The following is a 21552-nucleotide window of genomic DNA, read 5'->3' on the forward strand; positions in this document are numbered from 1 at the left end:
CAGTTTTCATTCCAATCCCAAAGAAAGGCAATGCCAAAGAATGCTCAAAGTACCACCCAATTGCACTCATCTCACACACTAGTAAAGTAATGCTTAAAATTCTCCAAGCCAAGCTTCAGCAATACATGAACTGTGAACTTCCAGATATTCAAGCTGGTTTTAGAAAAGGCAGAGGAACCAGAGATCAAATTGCCAACATCAGCTGGATCATCAAAAAAGCAAGAGAGTTCCAGAAAAACATCTACCTCTGCTGTATTGACTATGCCAAAACCTTTGACTGTGTGGATCACAATAAACTGTGGAAAATTCTGAAAGAGAAGGGAATACCAGACCTCCTGACCTGTATGCAAGTCAGGAAGCAACAGTTAGAACGGGACATGGAACAACAGACTGGTTCCAAATAGGAAAAGGAGTACGTCAAGGCTGTATATTGTCACCCTGCTTATTTAACATATGAATAGTACATCATGAGAAACGCTGGGCTGGAGAAAGCACAAGCTAGATTCAAGATTGCCGGGGGAAATATCAATAACCTCAGATGTGCAGATGACACCACCCTTATGGCAGAAAGTGAAGAAGAACTAAAGAGCTTCTTGATGAAAGTGAAAGAGGAGAGTGAAAAATTTGGCTCAAAGCTCAACATTCAGAAAACTAAGATCATGGCATCCAGTCTCATCACTTCATGGCAGATAGATGGGCAAACAGTGGAAATAGTGGCTGCCTTTATTTTTCTTGGCTCCAAAATCACTGCAGAAGGTGATTGCAGCCATGAAATTAAAAGACACTTACTCCTTGGAAGGAAAGTTATGACCACCCTAGACAGCATATTAAAAAGCAGAGATATTACTTTGCCAACAAAGGTCTGTCTGGTCAAAGCTATGGTTTTTCCAGTAATCATGTATGGATGTGAGAGTTGGACTATAAAGAAAGCTGAACACAGAAGAATTGATGCTTTTGAGCTGTGGTGTTGGAGAAGACTCTTGAGAGTCCCTTGGCCTGCAAGGAGATCCAACCAGTCCATCCTAAAGGAGATCAGTCCTGGGTGTTCATTGGAAGGACTGATGTTGAAGCTGAAACTCCAATACTTTGGCCACCTGATGCGAAGAGCTGACTCATTGGAAAAGATCTTGATGCTGGGAAAGATTGAGGGCAGGCAGAGAAGGAGATGACAGAGGATGAGATGGTTGGATGGTATCATCGACTCGATGGATGTGGGTTTGGGTGGACTCCAGGAGTTGGTGATGGACAGGGAGGCCTGGTGTGCTCTGGTTCATGGGGTCACAAAGAGTCAGACACGAGTGTGCAATGGAATTGAACTGAACTGAATGTAAGAATAGCATGCTGCTGTATATACTATATATACACACAAATACGTACACACACATATACATGGAATTCTCCAGGCAAGGGTACTGGAGTGGGTAGCCATTCCCTTCTCCAGGGGATCTTCCTGACCCAGCGACTGATCCCGGGCCTCCTGCACTGCAGGCAGATTCTTTACCATCTGAGCTACCAGGCAACCCCATGATTAAATATACATATATACATTGAGCTCTGCTTCTTCCTATCCTGCATAGGCTCAATACCTCTACCTTTTCTCCTCATTTCACAGACTCATTCTCCCTTTGGACTCTAATTCCTAATTAATCACTCTATTGAGTTGTTTCTTCTTCTCCTCTGATTTGCATCTACCTACAAATGTACTCTTCCAAAAATATTGCCCTCTTTTCTGTTCCCACCCCATCATCCTCAAGCTGTTGACCCACTGCTTTCTTTTTCATCAGTTTCCGTCTTGATGGAATAAGAGCTACAGCTAATTGAACACCCACTGTGTGCCAGGCACTAGTCCAAGTTCTTAATGTATAAGTCAACCCTCAAAACAACTTGATTAGATATATGCTATTATTATCACATTTTCCAGATATGGAAATTGAGGAAAGGGGAGATTAAGTCCCTTGTCTAAGACCACAGAGTTAGTAAACAACAGAGTGGGGATGCTAATGACAGCAGTCTGATTCTAGGATGTGTGCTTTTAACTACTGCTTCCCCTAAATAGGTTTTATTTGTCCTCCCTTCTTCACCTCCCATTAATATCTCAGACATTGCAATCTGCTTTCTACTTTCTAGCTCCACCGATGAAACAGTACACATTTGTTTTTAGACTTTATTCTTTTAAATCTCTTTGTGGCAGTAATTCTAACTCCTTCCCTCTTAAAGTGCTTTGCTTGGTTTTCATAAGACACTCTTGTTTCTCTTCCCACTTCTTTTACTACCCTTTTATCAGTTCCTTTGCTTGTTCTCTTTCTTCAGTCACCTTTTCCAAAAGGCCATTCCTCAAGATTCCATCAGTGGTTCCCTTCTCCATCTACATGCCCCTCCTGAAGTGCGGTCCCATTCTATGCCATTCATCTCTAACCCTGCTTACTCTGTGAACTCCAGGTCTATACTGTCTTCAATGGATAGCTACAAAGAGGTGTTTCCTGGTCACCAAATCAGTAACTCCAGAAATCTCAAACCATATGCATCTTCCAGCTCCTCTTTATGTCTTCCTTATCCTTGTATCTATTGTCTACTAGGTCACTTGAATAAAAACTGCAGAGTCATCTTTTAATATCATTCTCCTACTTCTTGCCCATTTGCTTTAGTTCAGTTTGTCTGACTATAAACTATACCATGACAGGACCTTCATGATTATCTTCCTGCCTCTGGTCTGTCTCATTTCCAAGATATACTTCACACTAGTACTAGTACTAGTCTGGCTTCCCTGGTGGCCCAGCTGGTAAAGAATCTGCTTGCAATTCAAGAGACCTGGGTTTGATCCCTGGGTTGGGGAAGATCCCCTAGAGAAGGAAAAGTCCCTTTATGGCTCTTCATAGTGAACAACAATGACAATAAAAAACCAACCTCTCTAGCTTATCACTCAAAGAATTAAATTATCTGCTCCTATGTACCTCCCCAGCCTCACCTCCCATCAGTCCCTCTCACCTGTCCTAACTGCAAGTTCCTAGAACTGCTTCCTTGTCACCAAGCACATGTTCCTGTGTTTTCACACCTCTAGGTTCTTGCTCATGTTATTCCTTCTTCCATGAGTTGCTTCCATTCTTTTCATGCTTGGGAAATTCCTGAAAATATTGTAAGACTGGGTCAAATGGTGCTTCCCATGTGAAGCCTTTTTTAGATTTATTTGTCATTTTCTACTTTCACATCAACCTGAGATTATATACATCTACCTATTATAACACTTATTACAGTTTACTTAAGTTAACCGTTTATATACCCATCTCCTCACTAAACTCTGGATCCACTGTTGCTAGGCCCCATATCTTATTTAGTCTTATACTCTTAGAACCAGGAACACAAATTTTTCGTGATTTTGCAAAAATGGTAAATATCATTGGAAAAATATTTTAACTGCATCTTTGACAAAGGAGGAAAAAATATACAATGGAGAAAAGACAATCTCTTTAACAAGTGATGCTGGGAAAACTGGTCAACCACTTGGAAAAGAATGAAACTAGAACACTTTCTAACACTATACACAAAAATAAACTCAAAATGGATTAAATATCTAAATATAAGACCAGAAACTATAAATCTCTTAGAGGAAAACATAGGCAAAACATTCGCTGACATAAATCACAGCAAGATCCTCTATGACCCACCTCCCAGAGTAACAGAAATAAAAGCAAAAATTAACAAATGGGACCTAGTTATACCTAAAAGCTTTTGTACAATGAAGGAAACTATAAGCAAGGTGAAAAGATAGCCTTCAGAGTGGGAGAAAATAATAGCAAACAAAGCAACTGACAAAGAATTAATCTCAGAAATATACAAACAGCTCATGCAGCTCAATACAAGAAAAATAAATGACTCAATCAAAAAATGGGCAAAGAATTAAACAGACTTTTTTCCAAAGAAGACATACAGAGAGCTAACAAACACATGAAAAAAAGCTCAACATCAATCATTATCAGAGAAATGCAATCAAAACTACAATGAGGTACCATCTCATGCCAGTCAGAATGGCTGCTATCAAAAAGTCTACAAGCAATAAATGCTGGAGGGGGTATGGAGAAAAGGGAACCCTCTTACACTGTTGGTGGGAATGCAAACTAGTAGAGCCACTATGGAGAACACTGTGGAGATTCCTTAAAAAACTGGAAATAGAACTGCCATACGACCCAGCAATCCCACTGCTGGGCATACACACTGAGGAAACCAGAATTGAAAGAGACACGTGTACCCCAATGTTCATTGCATCACTGCTTACAATAGCTAGGACATGGAAGCAACCTAGATGTCCATCAGCAGACAAATGGATAAGGAAGCTGTGGTACATATACACAATGGAATATTACTTGGCTATTAAAAAGAACACATTTGAATCAGTTCTAATGAGGTGGAAGAAACTGGAGACTATTATACAGAGTGAAGTAAGTCAGAAAGAAAAACACCGATACAGTATATTAATGCATATATATGGAATTATGGAGAAGGAAATGGCAACCCACTCCAGCATTCTTGCCTAGGGAATCCCATGGACAGAGGAGCCTGGTGAGTTGCCGTCTATGGGGTTGCAAAGAGTCAGACACGACTGAAGCAACTTAGCAGCAGTAGCAGCATATATGGAATTTAGAAAGATGGTAATGACTACCCTATATGTGAGACAGCAGAAGAAACACAGATATAAAGAACAGACTTTTGGACTCTGTGGGAGAAGGCAAGGGTAGGATGATTTGAGAGAATAGCATTGAAACATATATATTACCATATGTGAAATATATCATCAGTCCAAGTTTGATGCATGAAACAGGGCACTCAAAGCTGGTGCCCTAGGACAACCCAGAAGGATGGATGGAGAGGGACGTGGAAGGGGGGTTTGGGATGCAGGACACTTGTACACCTGTGGCTGATTCATGTCGATGTATGGCAAAAACCACCACAATATTGTAATTAGCCTCCAATTAAGATAAATAAATTAATTAAAAAAAAAGAATACTGGAGTGGGTTGCCATTATCTCCTGCAGGGGATCTTCCCAACCCAGGGATCAAACCTACGTACGTCTCCTGCACTGGTATACTTACTGAACTGGCATGTTCTTTACCACTAGCACCGCCTGGGAAACCCACTTGATGGTAGGTTTCATCAAAAGTTCTTCAAAGAAATAATTCTACTCTTGTACCAACTCTTCCAGATAATAGAAAAGAATTACATATTACCCAACTCATCAAATGAAGCTAGAACATTGATAGCACAAGCTAAATCAATTTAAGAAAAGAAAGTACATGCCAATCTCACTTCTGAAAAAGGATATGAAAATCCTAAAGAAAAGCAAACAGAACATTCCAGTAGAGATCCAGACAAAAGATTAAAAGAGGCAATTCACGGCAAAGGAAATTTCAGTTGACCAATTAACAGTCTGAGGTTCTCAACCTTAAGGAAACATGAATTAAAGTCATAATGAAATTTCACCACAGACTCACCGGGCTCCTAGAAATGAGTACCCTGATAATAACAGATGTGGCAAGGATGTGGAGCATGCATAACTCTCACAGAGTTAGTGAGAGTATGAATTAGTGCACCCCTCTTTGAAAATTGTTGTTAAATTTGAATTTACATACACCCTATGATCCAGAATTTTATTTCTGGGTACTTAATCAGAGAAACTCCTGCCACAATACATGTACAGGAATGCTCATGGCAACATAATTCATATTTGTCCCAAACTGAAAATAACTCATCAGTCCATCAACAGTAGAATGGGTAAATAAATTGTGCTTTATTCATACAATGAAATACTATAAGGCAAAACTGTAGATAAACCTAACAAACTTAAAGAAGCCAGGTACAAAAGAATAGATCTAGTACCAATACATTTACGGAAAGTTTTAAAACAGGATAGAAAAATTATTAAACTATATCAATAGGGCACATATTTATAGAGGGTAAAGTTACAAAGAAAAACAAGGATTGGGAGGATTATGATAAGGAAGGGATCCACTGTTCAGGGGACTGGTAATGTGCTATTTCTTAATTTGAGCAGAAGTTATCCATTATTTGCTTATTTTATACAGTACATCTAAGTTTTATATATGTATATATTTCTATATGTGTGTGACAAGCAAAACTTGAAAAGGCTTTAACAAGAAAATAAGCAAGTCCAACTAAGCAATACTATCATTAAATTCTGCTTCACTTCATAAAAACATGATTAAGAACAAATTTTTCCCTTTTGTATTGTATGTTATTCTATAGTCAATGTTGAATTCTATAGACAATAATCACCCACAAAGCTGCTGACAAGGCCCAGACTATTCAGACTCTGAAAGAGTCTATGTTCAATAAATAAGAAATAATAGGAATGGATGTTTCTTACAGAAATATCTGACTTTCAACAGTATCAAGCCACTATTTTCAACTGGTTTCCCAATATTTAACATTTTTAAGAGATGATTTAGATTAGTTTGTTTTAGTCTTAATTCTTCAGATAAAGAACTTATATTCACATAATAACAGTGAAGAGAACAGCTATCACATATTGAGTGCTTGAGTTTTCAGTGCGAGTCAACGTATTGTGTTCTTGCTATGTTCTCATTTCATTACTCATGTGATCTCATTTAATGGCCACTGCAACGCTACAATGTGAGTAATATTCATAATTGTTTTGCCGATGGTATTTACAGAAATAAGATAACTTGTATATACAGCTAATAATCTAATGACTCTTAACGAGGAACTGAATGCAGATCTTTCTTATTTCAAACACCCTGCCATGAACTCAGCACAATGGTAAACATTGCAAAAATATAAAAATGGTACAACATAGTTGAGAGTGTTAACAGAGTGCAAGATGTAATAACATGCCTTAAGGAACATGATGATATCCCTTCAAGCCTGCGATGTATGACTCAAGCCTATGGAGAAGACAGTGGTCACACCTTCAAACTGCTAGAGAACATGCCAGACACCATACAGTGAAAGCAGAAGAAGTGTGATACAGAAGCAATAAATTCCATTTCCCTCTTTATTACTTTTAACTTTTAAATTCATGAAGTTTGTAACTGTGACTGATTTCCACCAGTAGCTTGGCCATGAACTATGAATAACCATTACTTCCATGGCTACTTCTAGGCATTGTTTGTTGTTACAACAGAACATTGGGCCTTAGCTATTTCCATTCTTGTGATTAGATCCAACAGTGGCTAATAGAAAAGTGGGCTGGGAGCAGGTTGAAATAATGAATACCTTCCTTGGATTATGAACAAAAGCAATGGTTCTTAATCAGAAGCAAGTAGAGATAAGAAATGTCACTAAAATCCTACAACACACCTCCTTCCCTCTCCCCCAACACCCCAGAAATAAATAATTACCTGGCTTAAAATGCCAATAGTGCAGAGTTGAGAAACCCTGGCCTACAAGAACCTTTGAGAGACACTCAGAGAGAACAGAAGAGTATTTGGGAATGTGTCTGGTGATTACAAAATTAATCAGCAGAAAGCAAAAGTGCACACACACACATACAACTGGTTAGAAGAGATGATAAAAGATCTCAATTTATGCAACTAAAAAGATATAAAATTATCAAGAAATGGGCACAGTTTACAAAAACAAAACTTTAAAGTTCTACTGAGAAACATGTGCACAATGAAAAAATATATCATATTCTTGGGAAGGAACAAGCAATGTGGTAAAGATGCCTACTTTCCCTAATTAATCTATAAATTTAGCATGTCCCTGAGTTTTTAAAATGCCAAAATGATTTTTTAAAATAGTCAACCTGATTCTAAAATTCATATAAGAAACCAGCAAGGAAAACAGGCACAAATGCCATGAAGATTTTATACATTATAAAAGTAGCATTCAAATCTATGAATAAAAGATATCTATTTAATAAATGATGTTGATACAACTGGGTAGCCATCTGGAAAAACAAAGTTTACTTGTCAGTTATGTGAGTACCAGAAGACACCATGGAATTTCTTAAAAACAATATCAAAGTGGAAAAAAACTTATTTAAGTATGTCACAAAACCAAAGCCCAGAAATCATGAAATAAAAGGTGAATATATTAGTTTTGTAAATAGAAAAGAATGACAAGCAGGAAGATATATTTTCAACTTAAGTCACATGGATCTAATCTTAATTTATTAAAAAGCCCCTCTAAATCAATAGAAAACCAACAATTCAATAGAAATATAAAGAAAGGAAATAGACCATCCACTCAAAAGGAAATTCAAATGGCTCTTAAATTTGTGAAAAGAAGCCAGCTTCACTTACAATAAGGGAAATTTACAAAAATGTTTTACCTTTTCCCCCATCAGACTGTCATAAGTTCTAAAAATTTTGTATTTATGTGAGTATGGGGAAACAGTTATTCTCATACATTGGTATGGGTATGGGCTTCCCTGATTGCTCAGTGGTAAAGAATTCACTTACCTACCAATGCAGGTGATGCAGGAGATATGGGTTCAACCCCTGGGTCGGGATGGCATGGTATCCCAGGAGGGCATGGCGCCCCACTCCAGTATTCTTGCCTGGAGAATACCCATGGACAGAGAAGCCTGGTGGGCTACAGTCCATAGGGTTGCAAAGAGTCAGACATGACTGATTATGCACACATATCCATGCACAGTGTGGGTGTATAAGCTGATAGTCAGCCAGCTTTGAACTAAACAACCTGATGCACGTACCTTGTTTTTTTTTAACTTATTTTTATAATTAACTTTATTTTTATAATTAACTTATTTTTATAACTTATAATTGCTTTACAAGGTTGTGTTGGTTTTTGCCATACAACAAGGTGAATCAGCTGTAAGTATACATATATCCATTCCCTCTTGATCCTCCCTTCCATCCCTACCCCAACCCACCCATCTAGGTTACACCTACCTTTTAACCCAGGAATTTCATTCTACATATCTACTCATACATGTGTAAAATCTCTAACTTATTTAGTGAAGCAGTATCAGTAATACCAAAAAAAAATTAGTAAACTCCCTAAATGTTCATTAACAGCAACCATAAAAAGTCAGTATACAAATGCTCATTAATTGTGGATGCCAAAATCATAGCACATTTACAGTATAGATATTATGTAGCCATAAAAAATACTGAAGAAACTATTTGTGTATGAATATGGACCAATCTCTAAATCTCCAAGACAGATTGTTTGAAAAAAGCAAGTTCAGTTCAGTTCAGTTCAGTTGCTCAGTCATGTCCAACTCTTTGTGACTCCATTGACTGTAGCATGCCACATCACCGACTCCCGGAGTTTACTCAAACTCATGTTCATTGAGTCAGTGCAACGCAAAGAGGAGAGCAAAGTGTGCAGTATGTCATCATTTGTCTAAAAATGGAGGTGGAGAGATTCATGTGCACACAGATATAAATATATATTTGATTGTGTACATAAAATATCTTTGGAATGATTCACATAGAAACAAGTGACTTTGGTTGTTTCTTCAGGGTTGGTGACTAGGTAACAGGAACAGAAGCAACACTTTCTGTTCATTGTATGTATTTTTACACCTTTTAGATTCTGAGCCAAATGTGACTGTCACCTCCAACAATCAACCAACCAATTAATCAGTCAATAAGAAAATTTAAAAACAAATCCAAAACAATCAGCATGGTCTTCTGCTCTGGTCAACAAAGTTTCTTGCCCCTTTCCCTACCTTCCCTGGCCTTTTCCAGGCTGTTGCTGCTGAGGAAAACTGGGAATAGAGAGTTTAAAACATGGGGTTATCTTTCCTCTGTATGCACCAAAGCCAGGCTAGAACTCTGCATGGGTTCGCAACAGCCTGCTTTTAAATCCACAGGAGTGGGGAATTTAGCTTATTTTTAAATTGGATGGAATTCAGAAAAGAACTGCCAAAATGATTAAATAGACTGGAGAGAGTGGTTCATAAAGAAAGATGAAAAGACCTAAATGTGTGTAATTTGGCTAAATGACAGAAGGGCCAGGCTGTGGTTAGAACATACAAGTATTCCAAGTGTTCAATCACCAGGAGAGGAGAGGAACAGTCGATGTAAACAAGAGAAAGACAAAAATATGAAAAGAGAAACAGAGTGTCTCCATCCTTCTGTCTGTCTCTATCTCCAGAGTGGCCTCTCCGGGAATGCCAGGGATGTTCCTTGGATTACATCCTAGAAAATCTTTTCCTTTGCAGAGTTACAAGCCCACACCAGCTCCCAGGCCAGGGGGTGAATTGTCACCACAGAGGCCTTTTATCTCTACCTAATTTCCCCTTCCCCACTACCCATCTCCTAGAACTAGTGCTGTCTTGGATCCAGGTAAGCATTCTGCTTGCTTTTTCTCTCTTCCCCATGCATACTCAAGGAGGGTCAGTCTTTTGGGTGATCTGTGCAAAGTATACTAATCATTCACTCACATTTCAAAATCTTTCTGGGTTTCTATGATAAGGCTAGAGAACAAGACTGCCTTCCCTGCTACTCTCAGGGAGTTTACAACGGCTCATGAGAGTTCTACCATCAACAAGAGACCGGCGATGGGACTTCCCTGGTGGTCCAGGGGCTAAGACTCTGCACTCCCAATGCAGGGGGCCTGGCTTCAATCCCTGGTCAGGGAACTAGATCCCATATGCTGCAACTTAGAGTTCACAACTAAGATCAAAGGTCCCAGATGCAGTAACTGACAGTAAAGACTCTGCCATAATGCTGGAGAACTAGGTTTGATCCCTGGATTGGGAAGATCCCCTGGAGAAGGGAATGGCAACCCGCTCCAGGATTCTTGCCTGGAGAATTCCATGGACAGAAGAGTTTGGCGGGCTACAGTCCACGAGGTCCCAAGGAGTCAGACACGACTAAGCCACTAACACTTCAACAAGGCTTGGCACAGCTTAAATAAATAAATATTTTTAAAAAAGAAGAGACCAGCCAGAAGGCCAGGTTGACATGGGCCAGCTTAGCAGCAGCATTGGACTATACATTAAGCCCATCTCTCTAATCAACTTCTCATTAAGCCTATCCCTGGAGCATATAGAAAATTTACTGCAATGCCATAGAAAAATGAGTACCCTGGGGGTTATTTTATTCTTTCACAATCTACCTGCCTAGTCTTTTTACCTGCTATATCTACTCCAGTCCTTATTTTTCTTATTAACTAAACTTCAATTCATATTCCTTTAGCTTGTGTATCAGTGTCCTGGGTGTATGTATATATTGATGTGGGAGTGTATACAAGCATCTCCGTGTGCATGTATGCATACTCATGCACCCAGTCTGTATGTGTGCGTTTCTGAGTTTACGCTCATAAGTTGCTGTGTATCTAAGAAAATGCACATATGGGTAAGATGAGCCAAAAATAAGCCGAGTCAAAAATAAAATTTAAGAAGTACTCTGGTAGGAATTCCAAAACTAATACCTAAGAGTATATTTTAAAAGCCATTTGTGGTTTATGTTTATTTTAAATGTTCCCCATTTATCAGATGAAGGAAATGAACTGTGGCTGAAATGTGAGCCCGATGTGCTTACCATTGGCAGCAGCAGGTGAGGCCACGCCCCTGTGGGCAGAAAGTGGGGTCTGGGGGAATGATCATTATAACTCTTAATTATCCTGGAAAAGAGGCAGCTTCTGGGTCAAGAGGCAAAAAATTGGCAGTTGGCCCCTCGACTGTGGGTAAGGAGAAAATTACTTCTTTCTGGGCTCTGGTTCTCTTGAGAAGAAGCTCTGAAGGGTCTAGAAGTGCTGAAGGGTTTTTCTCACAATGGAGAGAAGCTGGACTCCACCATATGCAACCAGGTCAGGAGCTAAGCAGCCTTGTAGGAAGGGAGGAAGCAGGCTCATTGCTGCTGTGCCATGATTAATTAGGATTGCCTGTTGACTACAGAAAACCTATCACACACAAATATGTCCAGAAGTCATTATTCCAAGGATTCCATGGTGATTTCACCAGGTAATTAGTGACTCCATCTCCTTCTCTCTGCTCTACCATCCTCAACATTTGCTTCTAGCCTCAAGACCACCTCATATTCCAAGATGACTGCTGTCAATTTTGCTCTCACTTACTCACTTCAGGCATCAGGAAAGGCAAAAAGGAAGTACCTCCCAGTTGTATCAGCTGCAGCAAGGAGCCTTCCCAGAAGTCCACTTCTGTTGCATTAGTTGGAACTTAGTCCTGTGACTGTACCTAGCTGCAAGAGAGGATGGGAAAGATACCCTTTTAGTCTGGTTTGTCACCATCTCAAATGAAATTATTTTTCTACAAGGAAGGAAGAGCAGAGAACAGATATTGGATGGAGTTTCTCTGCAGTAGCTGAGCAGAAATGTGGCTTATAGCAAACTGCATGAGGACGTATAGTTGCCAGCTAAAAGATGATTTTGGTATATACTTCCTTTTGGTTATTCCTGAGGCTGGACAAAAAACGTAATAAGTTCTGTTCTTGGCTGCACTATGGGGTATTAAAGAAAGTTTCCGTGTCTACTCTTGGGCAGAGGGAATGGTGATGGCTACAATGGCCACAAAGAGCTTTCTGGAGCAGCAGAGCCACTTTGCACTCAGGGACAATGTGTCTGCGCTGTTACTGCTGATGGTGGCTGGGGGCAGGGGGACAAGCAAAACATCTCCTATAGACTCCTTGAGAAACACTAGAGGATAAGAACACCTCAGAAGTCACCTGGGGTCCTACTGTCCCACAGGTTAGGGTTACCTTGTCAATGTACTTTGTGCTGAACCACACACATGACTTCATTTATAACCATGAGCAGGTGAGGCCTGGATAATATTTGGTGACTTGAAATAAAAGACACATTTCAAAATCATACGTTTTGTAAAGAAAGAATTGTTTAAAAAATGTGGATGCATGCATTTTAGACTAAGTTATACTTTTTAAAGTAAGCGTTAGTTGATGCTCACTTTGGTGATTGGTAAACTTGGTGATTTTCAAAGCATCTTTCATGGACCTCTTATTTCATGGAGTACCTCAGAGACCAGGGGGAAGCCAAATGAGCTAGGCATTGGTGTCCAACTCCTGCTGCTTATATGACATTCATGTTTTTGTATTCCATATAACTTTGTATTTGAAAAACTATTTCCACTGCTCAAAATTAGAAACTACTGGCTCAGGTATTAAGCTTATTAATAGTGGTCATCAGTAAAGTTGGTCTAATTATCTTAAACACAGCAGTGTAGCAGAAAAACTGAATAGAAGGACATGAATATACTATATCTACTCCTCTAAGAAGAAAATCCCAGCTTATAGCAACATTAACTGATATATGTAATATCAGTCATCATGATTTAGGTACTAAAAGAGCTTCTGGACATCATCAACTAAAATATTTAGAAGGAGAGAAAGGGATTCTCTGTGATTCAAGTCTTAAAATTCCTGTTGATTCACCTGGAAAGATGAAAGTGGTAGCAGTGAGGAATAGACAGATGAGTGGAACATGTAATAAAAATCTGATCAAAGTTTTCTGGGTCATGAAAGATATAGAAATGGTGAACCATAGACTCTTAAACCGAATCCTAGAATACAAGAATTTGGTGAAACTCCTTGAGTTTGAAAAAAGCAGATACACAACAAATAAGAGGAAGTATTACCCTAGGAAGCAGGTGGTGAATTTATGAAACTTATTATCTCAAGTGAGCATACAAGGTGAAAATAGAAATTGGGTACAGAAAAGACTTAGATACATGGCAAGCTACATCATTTCTTCAGTCTTGACTTCATAAGTGGCTATTGGAAACCTGAAATAGGAATTTGAAATAAGCTAGCAAAGTCTTGAAGTCCATCCTAATCTTCTGGGGCCAGTATCTTGTAGGGTAATCACTATTTTCCATGCACAATCCATAATTCTACTTTCAGACTTGCATACTGTCTGGATGGACCACAGATTGACATGTATTCTTATCAGTGTTTATATAGTGGGAAGGACTGGCATTTCCTCCATAGCCAAGTTTTCCTAAAGCAGTAGGGCATAACATCAATCAAAAATACAATTTATAATGCACATACTGCTGTTATTCTCAATGTAAGAATATATGCCTGTTTTGCTGGGTTGACTTTATGTTTTATTTATCATAACATGGATAATAATTATGACAAGCAAGTATTTATGTCACATTATGTTAATAAGAGTGCTCTCAGTATTCACTGCAGACAGACCGTTCCTCCTGATTAATGGTAAAATGTCACTGAATGTTAGCTTTGTACAATGAATTAAGATATTACAGCTATATATGTATATATACATATAGCTTTTATCAAAACTACTTTTTTAAACTGATTTTTTAAGAAACTGGGGTATAGGTACTTTACCACACTGTGTTACTTTCTGCTATACAACAAAGTGAATCATTTATATGTTCCACTACTGGGCATAGACTTCAAGAAAACCATAATTCAAAAGACACATGTACCCTGATGTTTATTGCAGCACTATTTATAATAGCTAGCACATGGAAGCAACCTAAATGTCCATTGACAGATGAATGGATAAAGAAGATGTGGTACATATATGCAATGGAATAAAGCTATTTTATTACTGAAATTTCAGCAGGAAAATAATTATATTACTGCAAATCCAAGCCTCTATCATCTAGCACTCCATTTCCTTCTGAAACAATGGTATTTGGGACACACAGAGTTACTTTAAGAATATAATTATTGCATGACGACAGAGCTGCCTGCAATTGTAACTTTGCGCTGGTAGCTTATCACAAGCAACACTAGCATGTATGATTCACTGAAGAGAACAGCGGGGTGTGATTCAGGCTACTGTGAAGAGACAAGAATAAATCCCCTTAAGACTGAGTCAGCTCCAACACTGTGAGAAGTGTGGCCCTCCACAGAAAAGAAGAGGTGGCTGCTGAATGAAAAAGCTACAAGTGACCTTCCAAGGTCAGCCAGTTCATCCCTCTCAGGCAGAAACCCTTAGAACCCAAAGTAATTTGAGGATAAGGCAGCCTAAGAGAGAGGGTGCATTGCATTCCAGAATCCCTTCAACATTAAGAACTTCACTGCCAAGAAATTCTTCTCGGTTTTAAAGATAATTCTTCACTTGTAGGGCTAATTTGCTTTTGTTTTCTCTTTTCTTCTCCTGGGAGACAAATAAGTTGGTTAAGGAAGACTAAGGAACCCAAGGAGCACAACCAGCCTAGAGATGGTGAATTCACAGCTAGAGCACCCATTATGTGTCCATTCTTTCCCTCAGGTCTGAAGAACAGCAAGTGCTTTTCTTGGCAGACCTGAGGGCACTGGTAGGAGGCAGCTGGTCTACCTGTTTTTAGATAACTAAAATTCTTTCAGGCTCAGGGTACAACGCACCAGGGAATCATTTGCTGGTGCCTACCTAAAGAGAGAAAAAAGAAAAAGAAAAAAGAGTAGAGAAAGGAGAACAGCAATTTAAAACTCTACAAAAATACAGAGCTCTGTGGGTCCAAGCCTGGTGCTTGAACATGGGAGTGAGCAGGAGGTCTCTTTTTCACCCAGGTAATGACTGCGTGAGCCCCATAAGGAGATGGTTAAATGAAACACTGCGATGGCTGCTCTTAAGAGGGGAAAAATATGTCAATCACATTTTGCCTTTGACACAAGGAAATTCCTTGAAACTGAGAATGGAGAGTGAAAGGGAGGGAGAATGTCTCCTGATGTGGGTGGCCAGGAAACCGGGGGCCGGGAAAGCATGAGAGGAGAGAGGGAGAGAAAGAGAGAGAGAGACAGAGAGGGGAAAAAAACACAAGATTGAATTCTAATCAAAATGCTATGAGGCGTTCACACCAGGCCTTGAGAGAATATTAACAAGGTTACCCGAGGGGGGGGCCTTTAGCCCCAGGAATTATTAGTGAATATGGAATTATATTTGCACAAACATTACCAGATGCAAGGAGCTAAATGTCCTGCAGATGTGGAAGGAGCCAGTGTATGTTCCAAACCGGCGGCAGCTTTATTTGTTTTACCCTCCTTATGAGAACCTGGGCAGCACGTTTCTGAGGGGTTACATTTCTGGGATGACCAGCACACCACTAGGCCCCTGCTTCCCAGCTGCTGCTTGCACCAGCCTCAAAAATACCTCTGCCCAGGACCATGGGGAAGGGCCCTGAGGGAAGTTTGACAACCTTGCCAGCTTATCTCTACCACCACCAGGTATCACAGGGCTCCAAGGGCCCTCCAAGAAGGGATTTTCAGAGATGAGAGAGTTCAGAGTCAGATAAATCACCACAAATTCAAAGAGGAGTTTTGAAATCAAATGTAACCAACTGACGTCAGGGTGAAAAAAACCAGCAAAATCTAAGACAAAGAGTTCCTTCTGGTGCGCCACCATCAGATCCTTAAGTCTCCCTTTAATTTGGATTCACCACTGCTGAAGGAGTCACATCTTGTCTCTGTGCCTGGACAAGTTGTTCAGGAAGTCTCCTGAACTGGTTATTCCAAATCCCCGTCACCATCTTGCTCACTTCAAGCAAGATGTGCCAGTATGAGGGACGGAATTGTTCGACATGTTGATATAACACATAGGGGCAGTTGACCATGAAGCTAATGGCATGAGACCCCTCCAAGGCTCTCTTAGGGACTCTATCAGTACGTGGGCATGGTTATATGTTTTTAAGTTTACAAAATTAAGGTATTTAATACCAACTAGTCAATACTGCTCTGACTCCCCTTCCCTCCATCACACTTGCTCTTGTTAGACTGGCTTCAGAGCTCAGTTGAAGGTACATTCAGCTTGAGTAGAGTGGGATGTATGATGCATGATACACATCACTCCTGTGTACAGTTGACCCTAGCCACCCAGTTGCAGGAATGGACTCCAGAAACACTCCTAACATTGTCAGTTCACCCAAGAAGCTGAGACCAAAATACATCATGCTGAAGTGTGCATGTATCCTACAAAGCCCAGCTCCAACTATGACGATGGAACAAGATTTGACATGGATAGTCAGAAGCTAGTCCAGAAAGACTTATCTAAATCTTACTGTGCTTATACGAAAAACCTGCATAGAAGTTTTTCCAAATTTGACAACAATTGTAAAATTCTGCCTGATAGCAGAAGCAACAAGTTGTGCTGAAAAAGCTTTCTTAAACTATCGGTAACTAAAAACAAATCTTGATAAGTCATATCAGAGGTACATTGAAATGTTTCCACTCTCTCTATGCAATATATTACAAAATTTTTGTCATATGAAAAGAACATTGGACTATATACACACATATCACATAGAGATATTTCAGATAGTTAACAAGTTAAAACATCATGTTGTGATGTTTGTGGATTCTATGGTATTTGTGAGATTTATTGATTTGTTGGGGTTTTTTTTTTTAAGAGTTTTGTTGTGATTTCTTTTCTCATTATAAATAAATACTTGCTTTATTTTATTATTTTTTTAAAATATTTATTTATTTGGCTGCACTGGGTCTTAGTTGTAGCACATACAATCTTCTTTTTTTAGTTGCAGCATATGGGATCTAGCTCCCCAACCAGGGATCGAACCCAGGTTCCCTACACTGGGAGCACAGAGTCTTAGCCACTGGACCACCAGGGAAGTCCCCTAAATAAATACTTGCTTTAAACTGATAACCAGAATTGTGTATTCTTTTTCTTAAAGAAGATTTCCAGTACTATATAAGCTTCAGACCCAATATAACCCAGATTTGCCTCTGGTCCACGTACCATGTAAACATACCACTTTCTCTTCACTCGTCAACTTATAAGGTAGGCCTTGTTGGTATCATTTTGAAAAGGAGGAACCTGAGACTTTTAGTCATGTAGTTTCTATATAGATTTGGATCCAGTCCGTCTTATGCCAAAGGAAGTAAATAAATGCATTTCCTAACTGTTTTCCCCACCACAGGACACGCTGCTTCCTGAAGTCACCATTCTGTGCTTTATCTAGTCTGGTGTAAATGGATTCTACTGATGCTCTGCTCCCTACCACCCCAATCCATCTGTCCTCTGAACTACCTCATTGTTAACAAATATGAAAGATCTCACTGTCGGAAAACGTTTCTTCATTTCCTTTCCATTACTCTGAAATGTGCCCTTGTGGACCCCTCAGTTGATTTCTCCTTCTTGTGATATTTGACAATTTTTGGTAGTGTTTATACTTCATGGAAAGAAATAAGAAAGATATTTCAAAGCATCTGGGCTGAAGGACAGACCATCTTTGAATTTTTTTTAATTGAAATCCAAAACACACCCCCTCCAGGAAGCCAACTAGATTAATTCCAGGCAGCAAAATCCCCCTGCTAACCTCTCATGGTCCCTTTATAATTTATTATTGGCTATATGCAACCACACTAGATGTGTTTGCTTATATCTTTTCTTATTAGAAAACTCAAGATTAGTGATGCCTTACAATCTTTACTACTTAAACTTAAATGCATATTTGCATCCCAATTTTTCTGTGGGAACTTAGTCAAATTTTCACAATACATTAGATAAGGAAATAAAGCCTACTTTTGTCTTTGGCACCCCTCAGTATCCATCATGTTGCTTTCAAATTGAAAAACATGCAAATTCATTTTATGTAAAAACAGAAAACCTCACTTCTAAGATAGAACAAAAGTTCATCAAACTCCTAGTCTGGTTTTCCCAAATTCTAATATGTGGCTTTAGTTCTTTCAGGGTGTAATAGCGGCAAACAAAAATGCTTCAGTTTTTCTCTCTGTAAAATAAGAATTTTGTTATTTCTTTCCCATTTACTTCACAAAAATCTCATGGGGAATAAGAGTTAAATGATTAATGACTGAAAGCTCTTGGACAAACACAAAATGCTTAATAAAAATAATCCTTCATTGCCACAGTGATAGGCACCAATGACATGATGCTAAACCTTGACTGAGATTGAAGGCAATTCAGATAAACCTTGGGCTCTGTCCATGAATCTGGGCTCCTTTTCCCCTTGTGAAGACAATCGGGGCTCATGTTCCTTAACTTCCTTCACAGAGAGGCCCTACCAGGCTCAAACTCAACCCCCAAGTAACATGAAATCTTGCTTCCTGGTTGTGGAGAAGCAAAATGTGGGGAACTGTAAAATGCACCATTGTGAGGTCAATATAATTTTATCCTCCCTTTCTCAGGGAACATTCCTGCCTCAGTCCATACCACAATATTATTAGGAAAACTGTTTGAGATCAGAACTCAATTTTTCATCTAGTGCAAGCCCTTCCCAAGAGAAGCCTTTTGCGTAACTCTGAAAAGAGTCTTCATGTGAAATAGTTTCCTGTCATGACTGAAAAAACTGGGGTGTGCTTGAAGAATAAATACATCTCTATTGATAGAAACTGCAAAAGTTATTTTAAAAGAGAACAAGGGATTCTGGCATATTCTTAGTTTATCGTGTTTAATAACATAATCTCTCCCTAGTCTTCAGGGATAAAAGAGCCACATGAAATCACCCAGGACTCGAATCTGATCCCTGAGAAATCCAGAAAACTCAAGATGCATATTTACTCAAACTGCCTTGTCCTAAAATGACTTTCTTTTTATTCCCTTCTTTAAGAGGATGAAAGAAAAATAAGAGAAAATAAACTGTTAGGTTCTTTCCCTTTTCAATAAAAGAACTACTAAGGTTCATTATGCATTACGGAATGGGACAAAGCAATACAAGAAGCTTGGGATTTGGAATCAGATAGAATTGAGTTTGGAATCTCAATAGGATCAGTTACTAGATGTGGGACCCTTTAATAAAGTTTATTTAACTCCCCTGAATCCATTTCCTTGTCTATTGTGCTCAGTTGCTTCAGTCCTGTCCGACTCTTTGCAACTTCATGGACTGTGTAGCCCACCAGGTTCCTTTGTCCATGGGGTTAGCCAGGCAAGAATACTGGAATGATGGAATGAGTTGCCATACCCTTTTTCAATGGATCTTTTCCACCCAGGGATCGAACCTGCGTCTCCTGCACTGCAGGTGGATTCTTTACCACTTAGCCACCAGGGAAGCTCTTCTTTGTCTATAAAAAGGGACTAAAAATCTCTATATCATAGAGCAATAGTGGAGACTGAATGAGATATCCTATAATGTGCCCGGTAGAGTACCTAACATAGACAGTCATTACATCATAGCTAGTCATCATCATATTAGTGAAGACAATAGTATATTCCTGGACTACCAACAAATCTACTATCACAAAATAATAAATGATTTTGAGAATCTACATGCTGGGTACTACAGAGGAGGAAATAAAATGACTTATACAAAATGAAACCTATCCTCAAAAATCTGACCATTTACTTTCAGTTTTGAAAATGTGAGTAAAAATATATCTTTATGTATTTTCTGCTTTTGCTTAAGGTATATACCAATCATAGCATATGTTCTTAAACTGTATAGGTTATAACTAGTATACTATAATATACTTATTCATCAGAAAGTGTACCACAAAATTGCATGTTAAAATAAAAGGGAAGTGGAGAAATAACATATTCAACTTTGTAACTAAAAAAACACTAATAGTTATGTGGGAGATAACTTGAACAGCCCAGGAAAAGGCAAAAAGCTGGAGGTTGCCTCGGGAAATTTTAAAATGCATAAAAACTTCCCCTGCTTCTGGACGAGATGGAGTATCAGTGACTAGATTTACTTTGCTGTGTTAAAAAAAAAAAAGAAGAACATTAGCAACAGAAAGCTTAGACAAATAGGTGAATCAAACAACAGCTCTCAAGATATTGGAAATAAGCAATGAAGACTAATGATCTCTGAGTAAGCCCTAGGATTGCCTAGCTTACTGTCTGAAGAGCGTTTCCAGTCAGGTGACAGAGAGAGAAGAGTTGAGGAGATGAATTTGGGAGTCCTGGTAAGCTGACGTGTAGAATTCTCAGACAGAGAACAAGAGAGGAGAGAACTGCATAGAGAACTGAGAACTACTGACAGTCCCTTTCAAACTTTCAGTAGGTAACTGATTAAGCATGTCAGTCTCATTACCTGAGACTAGGTAATGAACCCACCTTATGGAATAAGAGCAAACTATTCAGGGGTTCAGACAGGGACAGGAAAGTGGCCATTCCCATCAGCCAGCATGGAAAATTTCATAATTCCTGAGACTGAGATTAGTAACAAGAAGTTTCTTGCCTCAGTTGTGGGAAAAAAGTAACCCAAGGCTAAATATTGTTCTGGTCTCACTAAACAAAGCCTAGAAGCAAGACCCAAAAGTATCAAATTGTTTCCAAATAGTTTAATCACATCTCAGAACAAAGTGGGATGTTATTTTTAAGAATACAAAAATGTCTGACATCTCACAAGATACAATTCATAATGTTGGGCATCTAATCAAAAATGCCCAAATAAGCTGAAAAAAAAAATTAGAAAAATAAAACCCATAATGAAGAATCAATCAAAATATACTAATAATTATATAGATGATAGCACTAATAAAGGGCAGTAAAACATTTATGATAACTCTATTCCATTGTTCAATAAAAACCAAAAGAAAGATTGAACAAGTAAAGACAGGGAAGATTTTTTTAGCTGAACTTCTACAGATGAAAACTAAAATATCTAAAATAAGAAATACCCTAGACAGGGTTAAGAGCATATTAGATATCATGGAAGAAAAGTAAGTGAACTTGGAGACACACCAATAGTAACTATC

General features: G+C 38.8%; 1 long non-coding RNA gene across 1 annotated transcript in view; it reads right to left on the reverse strand.

Annotated features, from left to right (window-relative positions):
* Positions 1-21552, reverse strand: part of LOC145504818 (uncharacterized) — an 81488-nt gene that overhangs the window by 41174 nt on the left and 18762 nt on the right. The window contains exons 2-3 of the long non-coding RNA XR_014052537.1: positions 12065-12153; positions 2986-3122 (exon numbers count right to left, since the gene is read on the reverse strand). This is a non-coding gene — a long non-coding RNA (uncharacterized LOC145504818). The remainder of the gene's footprint in view (positions 1-2985; positions 3123-12064; positions 12154-21552) is intronic.

This window comes from Giraffa tippelskirchi, chromosome 5, assembly GCF_054371585.1.
Source record: "Giraffa tippelskirchi isolate mGirTip1 chromosome 5, T2T-mGirTip1v1.2.pri, whole genome shotgun sequence".
NCBI lineage: Eukaryota > Metazoa > Chordata > Mammalia > Artiodactyla > Giraffidae > Giraffa > Giraffa tippelskirchi.